Source organism: the organism of the source record quoted next, unplaced genomic scaffold (assembly GCF_019419815.1).
Source record: "Pyrus x bretschneideri cultivar Hongxiangsu unplaced genomic scaffold, Pyrus_bretschneideri_v1 Contig44, whole genome shotgun sequence".
In the NCBI taxonomy this organism is placed as follows: Eukaryota; Viridiplantae; Streptophyta; class Magnoliopsida; order Rosales; family Rosaceae; genus Pyrus; species Pyrus x bretschneideri.
Window position 1 is genome coordinate 89,389 of NW_025999768.1, and position 10,223 is coordinate 99,611.

The 10,223-nt window shown below is 32.2% G+C and overlaps 1 long non-coding RNA gene across 1 annotated transcript; it reads right to left on the reverse strand.

Moving 5' to 3' along the window:
* Positions 1–111: 111 nt before the first annotated feature.
* Positions 112–1,884, reverse strand: LOC125469624. Its single transcript, XR_007251855.1, has 2 exons — positions 1,595–1,884; positions 112–717 (listed from the first exon to the last, which is right to left on the reverse strand). It is a non-coding gene; the product is annotated as an uncharacterized LOC125469624 (long non-coding RNA).
* Between the last annotated feature and the right edge of the window lie 8,339 nt (positions 1,885–10,223).

The following is a 10,223-nucleotide window of genomic DNA, read 5'->3' on the forward strand; positions in this document are numbered from 1 at the left end:
ACCTCTTGCACAAAATAGTCTAATCGAAGATTTTTGCTACCTTAATTGGTGGAACCATTATTCGATTAGACTATTTTGTACAAGAGGTACCCGAAATGTACAAGGAAGGGATTTCTCCTACAGATGGACTATTATTCAGCTTCAAAGAATGAAATGTACAGCTGAAAAGGGTATGAGTGGTACAACAAGTAAACCTAATTGACGATTCAGAAGGGAAGGAAAAATTCCCAATCATTGTGTAGGACTTCAGAAATGTAAGCTGTGGCTGTACTCAAAGAACGTATTTTGGGGTTTGAGAACAATCAACTGCTGCACTTGCGAGAGGTTTGTCAGGATTCAATTAGTTACCTGATAAGCCAACTTCATCCGAACTAAATCAAATGGATAAGTAAAAAGCGCAGCTGTTCCTCCAGCAAAAGATCCTGCCACAAGATCAAGACCAGGTCCCCGCCCCACTTCAGGAAAGGCGAGAATAATCCATCTGCGGTATTGCTCATAAGTCATATAATGCAGGGCTGCATATGGAACAATTCTTGCAACACAAGCTCCATTTCCCCTGTAGAAAAACTCGTAGTTGATTGAAAGCATGAAAACAACCTTCACATAAATGACTCGTTACTCAAGTATCCATCTGTAGAAACCCATAGGCCCTTCTGTCTTTGCAGTTTTCTTAATGGATCCAAAAAGTCCGATGCTCTGGTATTCTGTTCTTCTGGTCTGCAAAGGATAAACAAATAAGCCATCATATGTGCGTATCGAGGACAGCTTACTTGTTGGTAAATCCAATTAAAGTTGGCAACTTGTTTCTTACTGCTATGTGAAAGAAGAGGGTATATCTTAAACTTCGATTTTCCACCTCGGGGAAGAACACCAAAATCCGAACCACAAAACTTGCAATCGAAGTTAACTCCTGTACTAAATACTTCTTCTCTACTTTTGTTTTTGGTTTTCGGATAGGAGAAGGAGAATTGAGTGGCATGCACCCACAAGTTATCTATCTAGTATTCGTCCGAAAACCTTACAGTGTACTGACCATGGATATAAAAATAATAAAAAAAATTAAAAAAAAAGTATCGGAAAATCGAATCGAACAGAAACAAGCCCTTGAATCAATTTATTTGATCACATTGTTACTCAATCGAATCAAACAGCCAACAGTACCCCATTTGCACAATCCATTCAATTTAGTACTACTATACTCAAAAGCAATTATGGGCGAGCCTTGGCACTACAGAAAGATTACGTGACCAAAAGGTATGAGTTCGAGTCGTGAAAACAATCTTTATGCAAAATAAAGATAAAACTACGACTATAGATTGTTTGCCCCACTCTAACAAAGTAGGGAGGCTTGTTGGCTTCTTGTCGGCCCTTTTTTTTCACTCAAAAGCAATCATCTTGAATCAAAACTCAATCTACCCAACGAACAAATCCAATTAACTTAAACACCCAATAAGCTAAAAGTAAAACTGCATTACTAATTTTTACCGTGCAGAAAATCAAGAACCAAAACATTCAGTAACTTTCCAGCAAAAAGAAGAAAACAATAACCGAATCATGTCCAAAAACTTCAAAAGAATTTCACGCAATTTGTTACCTGAAACAAAATCTTGATACGTTCGAGTGGCGCAACCACTTTTTTTGCAACCCCGCCGGCGATCAGCTCCTTGACGAACACAGGCATGGACTCTAATATTCCGTCCGGGTAGACGTTCATCTCTCTCTCTCTTCCCTCTTCTCTGCCATTGCGGCAAACTTTGACACGAGAGAGAGAGAGAGAGAGATTCTGGGTTTGTGATTGAAGGAAGAGTTGGAGCAGAGAGGAAGGTAGGAAGGGGTTGAAGGATCGAAACGTTTCTTTTGGTTGTGGATTTTATATGTAGGGGGGGAGGGGGGAGGGGGGGGGGGTGCGGGGGGTGGGGGGAGGACAGCTGACAAGTCATAGAAGCACTCGCTTGACTAAGGCCTGATTTGGTAAGATTCTGAAAAAAGTTGGTATCAACAAAAGTTAGGAGATATTTTTGTGTTTGGTAAACATTCAGCTTCAGCTTTTTTTCACAGTTTTGGGTGAAAAAAAGCCAAAAACAAGAAGCTGCAAAACCCAGCTTTGAAAAATTGGCTTTTTTTCACATCTGTTTTACATAAAAGTTTACCAAACACTATAATAATGCTTTTTTTTTTTCAAAAGCACTTTTACAAAAAAGTTTATCAAACACTCTGCTGCTTTATTTCACAGCTGCTTATTCTCACAACACAGCAGAAGCAGCTTTTTTTCAAAGCACAGTAATACCAAACCAGCTCTAAGATTACCATTTTTTAATGTAAGAGAGAGGAATTGTTGGGTGCGGAGTTTTTGTTCAACTGCTTTCAGTTCTAAATTATCTGTTTAGATCAGGACCGTCCAACTGTGCCGGCTAGTTTCAACTTTCAATCATGGCCCTTTGAGTGTAGCATTTGGGCACTCAAAACAAGTTCGATGCTGTGGACGGATCGACAAACATCAAATTATGTGATGAGGCTCTAGTTAAAGTGTTTATATAACATTAAATTCGAATTCAAACACTAAATAATTTGTAATTCAGTTAGTTAAGATCGTTTACTTATACAACTAAGGAATTGAATTCTTAACAAAAAATGTAAAAAATATCAAGATTATTAGGGCATGTTTGGTATTTTACTTAAATCCAACATTTTAAACTCAAAAACAATTTTCAAGTTTTAGACTTTAAAAATTTGTTTGGTACGACTATTTTCAAAAACTAGACTCAAAACTAACTCAAAAATATAGTATATTATCTAAAAACATAAAAAGTAAGTTTTTAAACTTAAACTGACTCATTTCTTTTCTCTCCCTTCTCCCCTTTCACTCCAAATCTATCTCTCTTTTCTTCTTCTCTTTTTTTTTTTTTTTTTTTTTTACCTTTTTCGTCTCTCCTCCAATCTGCTCTCTTTGTTCTCTCGGTTCTTTCTCTCACTCATCTTCCTCTCTATCTCGTCCAATCCTCTCTCTTCTTTCTCTTTCCTTCAACTATCGCTTACTTTCTTTCCTCCTCTCTCTTATTTCTTCCTCTCATGTGACCCCCTTCTTTTTAGACCTCTTTGTCTAGTTTAAGTCGTAAGATTTAAAAATTTTAAATCGTAAATCAATCAAATTTTTTAGTCTAAAAAAAATTGTTTTCAAGAAATGTTTTGAGAAATGATAAAAATTTTCAAATAAGATACCAAACAAACCCTTAAATATTAAGACTACATAAAACATAGTTGACCAGAAAATCTAAGTAACTATATCTTAAAACTTGAACAGGAAAATAAAAATAAAGTGTACACATTATCTTTCTTGAAAATAGTTCAAACAAATTCGAAAATTTCAACGTCGTTATAGCATATTTGTTTCTTATTTAATTTTTTTTTTCAACTCTTCTAACGTAGATGTATCATTTTATAAAATAAAAAAAAATTGAAATTTTTCCTTACTCAACTCGGATATCAAATAAAAGCAGATTTCTTTTAGGAAAAACTAACCAAAACCCCCAAAAAACTTTCCTTTTAATCACCAGGACAAATTTTTTTGATAATACCCAAACTGGGCATAAGAAAGATGACAAAGGAGGGCTCCAGGGAGACAAAATATGCAGCAACCCTTGAAAACCTTTAGACAATAATTGAATGCAGAATGACAAAGTAAGGGCATGGGCTCTAGAAGATAAACCATGCAGGAGGATTCACATGGGTTCACATGGCCTTTATCAAAGCAAAAGAAAGACAAGACAAGATCTCGTCAGAATCAGAAACATTGTCTACAGATTCAGAAACAATGAGAAAAAGGGAAGATAAGGCACACCATTCAATTAGAATTTTGTATTTTGGTATCATCATTTAGTGTAGATAAGGAGAAATTCCTTTCATTGTGAAACCACCTCTCAACCTCCCAAAATCTCAACACCTGAACATCCTACTCTCACCATATACTCACACCATCTTCACCCGTAGCCTTCATAGCATCCTTGTAAACACTTCCTTGTAAACACTTTCTTGTAAACAATTATCTTTGTAAACATTTTATATATAAAAAAAAAAAGTTCAAGTGTACATATTCAAGCAATTTCCAAGTCTTAAGTAAATTTTCTTTTCTTTCTTTAGTGTGTTTGTTTAATTAGACTTCTAGTCCAAAACAGGGAAATACTATTATAATTATATTATTAACCTGCTAAACTAACGATCATACTTTGTTCGAGCACTCTGTTATAGTTGAATGTTTGCCATGCAAATAACTAGACATTAACCAGGGTACCTCTGAGTTCTTCATACCTCTGAGTTTAGCTGTTAATGCCTTATACTTGTACTGTGAGTGGCCGTCATGCTGAAACATGTCGAGTTCTATGTGCAAGGTTTTATGTCTAACTGTTATAATGGTCATCCGACTATTTAATGGGGCCCTGCTTTGCAAATCTAGTATCAGAGTCAAGTTTAGCATTTTAATAGTATAATTATAATAGTAAAGTACCTTGAGAACGAAAGTCATTGATACAACTGATATCACACTTGTTTATTTTGTATGAACAACAGATATTATTGTCCTTGTAGACCTTGTCAACCACAACTACTAGGCATTTATTGGGTGTCTAGGAACCCAACTATAAATAGCATAAAGAGAAGATAATCCAACTATAAATAGTATAAAGAGAAGATTAGCATATATATCCAAAAGATTTAACAGGACTTTGAAGAAGTAGAAGTTTTATCTTGATTATCTTGAACATTCTTCATGTATTAGTAAATATAATAACACAGAAGTGCTGCATAAAGTTTTAGAAGCAAAAAGAGCAACATATCAAGTTTTAGAGACCTTGAGAGAAGAAAGAGTGTTTCTAAGAAACCTGTTAGCCGTAACTTTAGATAAATGTAGACTATAGTTTATGGTAGATTATCTTAATTTAGAAATTAATGAACCTCAAAAAAGAAAAATAACCTTAGACCAAAATAGTTTAATTTGTTATTTTTCATTGAGAAAGCATAATCATATTTTGCATAGTGAATAAAATCTACAAGCTAATAGTATTGTAAATCTTATTATTAGTCAAGCAAAAACTATAAAATTAGAAAATAATAAGCATAATCATTTGTTGAGAATAACACAGTTTGATGAAAGACCAGTTTATTTAACATATTGCATTAATAATGAGTCTATTAAAGTAGAAAAACAACAATTTAATTTACCATTAACATTTGTTTCACAGGTAGGATCATACCCATTCATTTTAGGTTTAAATTTTTTGAAAAGTTTACAATGTTTTTTTTATTTATGAATCCTAGCATAACACTTTTCAAAAGAGTCTTTACAATAACAGATTAAAGTAATATTGAAGAAGCATACAAAAGCATAAGTATAGAAGAGCCTAGTGGTCAAGATAGTTATTATTAGTCAAGCGAAAATTCTAAAATTAGAAAATAATAAGCATCATCATTTGTTAAACCAGTTGTTGAGAATAACACAGTTTGATGAGAGACCAGTTTATTTAACATATTGCATTAATAATGAGTCTATTAAAGTAGAAAAACAACAATTTAATTTACCATTAACATTTGTTTCACCGGTAGGATCATACCCATTCATTTTAGGTTTAAATTTTTTGAAAAGTTTACAAGGTTTTTTTATTTATGAATCCTAGCATAACATTTTTCAAAAGAGACATTACAATAACAGATCAAAGTAATACTGAAGAAGCATACAAAAGTATAAGTATAGAAGAGCCTACTGGTCAAGATGGTTATTATTTAGAAAATTCAAAAGAAAATGATGAGCATAATAATATAGAAGAGTTTGATGAAGAAATATTTGAACATGAATTTCCGATTTTAGAATAAGGAACCCATATAGAAATATTACAGTTCAATAGACCAAAAAGTTTAGAAGAATTATTTCAATTAGCATAACAAACTAGAATTATAGGAGAAGACCCACAGTTACATTGAAGTAAAAATAAAATATTAGCAAAATTAGATATAATTAATCCAGATTTAACCATTTAGACAGATATGCTTTGTAGTTTAGTAGATAAACAAGAATTTGAGCAGCAAATAAAAGAGTTGTTAAATTTAAAAGTAATTAGACCCTCTAAGTCTAGACATAGATCAACAGCATTTATTGTGAGAAAACATTCAGAACTAGAAAGAGGTAAGGTTATAATAGTTTATAATTACAAGAGATTAAATGATAATACATATTAAGATAATTATAAGTTACCAAACAATGATGAACTCATAAATAAAATTCAAGAGAGTAAATAATTTAGTAAATTTGATTGTAAATCAGGATTTTGGCAAATATGATTAGCAGAAGAATCAAATGAGTGGACAACTTTTACTTGTTCAAAAGGACATTTTGAGTGGCTTGTTATGCCATTTGGACTTAAAAATGCTTCATCGATATTTCAAAGAAAGATGAACCAAATTTTTAAGAAATATGATAATTTTTGTAGTATTTATGTAGATGATATTTTAGTACATAGTAAAAATAGAAATGAACATAGGAAGCACTTAGAGATAATTTTACAAGAATTTATCAATAATGGAATTGTGATTAGCAAAAATAAAATAGCATTAGAAAAGCAAGATATAGAATTTTTAGGAATGTATATGAAGTCAGGTACAATACAATTACAAGATCATATAGTTAAAAAGGTTTTAGAATTTCTAGACAAATTAGAAGATAAAAAACAGTTACAAGCATTTTTAGGATTGTTAAATTATGCAATAAATTTTATTCTTGATTTAGGAAGAAAAATAGCAGTATTACATAGTAAAACTAGTAGAACAAGACAAAAGTATTTTAATAGTGAAGGTATTAAATTAGTTCAAAATATAAAGGAAGAAATTACTAAACTTAAACCATTAACATTATCATTGGATAATAGTTAGAGAATAGTTGAAACCGATGCTTCATCATTAGGATGGACATGTATACTATACCAGAAAAAGCATAAGGAGTCACCATAGTCTGAGGAATAAGTTTGTAGATATTTATCAAGAAAATTTAGTGATGTACAATCAAGATTACCATCAATAGATTTAGAAATTTTAGGGATAATTAATTCATTTGAGGTATTCTCTTTATTTTTATGTAATAAAGTATTTACGATTAGAACAGATTGTCAAAATATAGTTTCTCATTATAGCAAAATACATGATAATAAACAGGCAGTCCAAAGATGAGTTAATTTTGTTGATTCAATTATAGGAAATGACTTTAAACCAATTTTTGAACATATAAAAAGTAATGACAATACATTAGCTGATATATTATCAAGATTAATTTGTTGAACAAGAATGGAATATCATGGACCATCATCCTCAAATAGCACAAGACCACAAGGCAGAAGAGCACACTTCAATAGCATAATGATGTACCATGGACCTCCACCATTTAATGGATTCAAAAAATAACATAAGCAGACCAATATCATATTCATTCTCTTGAGCACAACTTTCAAGTCATTTCTAAGGACCATAAGTCGTTACTTAGTAAGTTTACCAAAATGAACCAAGAACTCCAATCTCGTAGAATGCAGCAGAAGGCAAATAACATCCTGAAAAGAAAATTAAAAATAGGTATAGAACCTGATCAGCACAAGAATAAAGAAAAATAGGTTGTTGAACCCATAGAACAAGAGGCTAATAAGCTCATAGAAGAGATTAAGATTGAGCTCTTAGAAGAAGACATTGAAATGGAGCAACATCAAAATAATGAGCAGTATCAGCATCTGAGTGACAAAGAAAAACAAGAAAGATATGAAAGTTTTCTTAAGAATATATCTTTAGATTTAATAATAGATAATATCCTATTAGAAGAAATTTCATAAGCAAAATTAAGAATAATGCCACCAAATATGCAAAATGAGATCCTGAGTAGAGTATCACAGTCCATAAAAGAGTTACAATTACAATTACAATGTGCTTTGTATCAGTTCATCTTTGATCCAAAACCAGGAATGAATATTACAAAGATGTATACACCATGTCTTTATGATAGTACAGATAATTGTATTTGTAAACCAGAAGTTAGCATAGTTGTAGCCAGGATTAACATGAGAGATTTTAAACCATGACATTTTAGTTATGAACATCAGAAAAAGCATAATGTGGTAGAAGTTACCTCGACCTTACTATTAGAGTTTGGCTATCTTGATAAAATATTCATTAACCATATTTCCCAACTAGAATCATTTCCTGAAAAACTTATAAAAGTAGCAGAAGATTATTTGAAAAAGTAAAAAGAAATTTGCATAAGTTTTATTAGTAGTCCTCCAGATTGGTATGTACATATGCATAAGGAGAAAGCTATGCATATAGCCATGATTAATAAAAAGTCTTTTAGACTATACCCTACCTCCTCACATAGGTGGACTTATTCATACAAAAATATTCTAAAATTTTGAGGGATCCAAATTCTAGCCTTAGATGAGTTTGAAGATTTTAGGTATGATATGGTATTAGTAGCAGAAGAAGAAAAAATGTATATTTACAGCAAGACAAGGATCAGTCATCAGCCTTATTGGAAGCCTCAAAATTTCAAAGAAGAAACAGTATAAATGTACTACAAAGTGAAAAAAGATAAAGAAAGAGATGCATAGTTAGTAGAAAGCGATGAATAGTACTGGAACAATTTGACAGAAGAAGAGCTGCATAACATCGACAACATGATGGAAGCATGAAAAGTTGGCAGCAAATTAGCATAAGTTGAATAGCATCATACAAAATAACATATTTTGATCAGATAGAAATGTCAACATCATTGTGGATCTTGCTACAATAATTACATAATGGCATAAGAGTAAATAAAGAAAAGAGTTTGATCCATTATGAGCTTTTTATATACAAAATGTCCTTCTGATTAAGAATGAATAGTGGTAGGCTCTTTTCGTTAAAAAAAACCCTTTTTTTCATCTACTTTCTCAGCACAAATCAAAGACTACCGCATTGACATTGGTCAATTTTGACTTCAGTTCTTAATACATGATTAGTATTTATTTATTCATTAACCCATCTATCACACGTGTCCTGCTATCTTATGGTATATGTTGATTGAATAATGGATTATGTGGTTTCCTTTTTAGTCCAATACAACATGATTATTCTAATTATTCTACTACAAAGTAGCAACAATGATGTGTGTAACACATGCCATCCAATGAGAATATTTGAAACCGAATCGGATCCCTTCCAGACCCAAAGGAACTGAACCTAAGAATCAAATGATCTGGGTCATTTAAATTTGATCTAACGGCTACAAACAGGAGGTCATTCTAAAAGTTATAATAATTGTAGCCGTTGGATCAAATTTCAATGGCTCGGATAATTTGATCCTTAGGCTTAGTTCCTTTGGGTCCGGAAGGGATCGGGTTCCATTTGAAATGCAAAGGAATTTCATTAAAATCTGGAAAATGAAATCAATCTAAAAGGGAAGAGATCCCCCCAGGATTTCTCTCATCAAATCCTAGGGATCCGGAGATTCGGGCCTTTGAAATTTGATCCAACGGCTACAAACAGGGGGCCCCCTCTAAAAGTTATAATAATTGTAGTCATTTGATCAAATTTCAAGGGTCTGGATCCCTAAGATTTGGTGGGAGAGATCCGGAGGGGATCTCTTCCCAATCTAAAGAATCATTTTTTCATGGTTTATAAAGATCTTGATCTCACTTTGTCTACTGAAACTCAAAAGTCGTTACTTTCTTCCCTAAAAATCGATTTCGAGTTTCGATCTCACTTTGCCCTTTTGAAACTCAAAAGTCGCCAATATACTCTCTAAAACTCAATATTCACTCCAATTTAGATTGTTTCTACGTTTTCTATTATTAACCGTTAAGTTTACTTATGTGACATAATTAGCGCCTACTCATGGTTGATGACCCACAAGCATAAAACTCACATATCCAATCAAATGGTGCCACATAGATCGAAAAAAAAAATTAACTTTCAAACATTGTATAACATAGTTATAAAATAAAAAAAAAAGAGTAAGAAAAATAGCAAAAACAATTCATGGGTTTAATCTCTCCAACCCCTGTCGCTAATCGTTGTCCATACATTCATCCATTCTCTCTTCATCTCCAGCCATCTTATCATTAGTTTTTTTATTTCATTGTTTCTTATATTCTTAATGGAGGTGGTTGGTGAAGAGAGAAGATAGTTCTTTTTATTCTTTTCTATTATTCATTTATTTGAAGGGG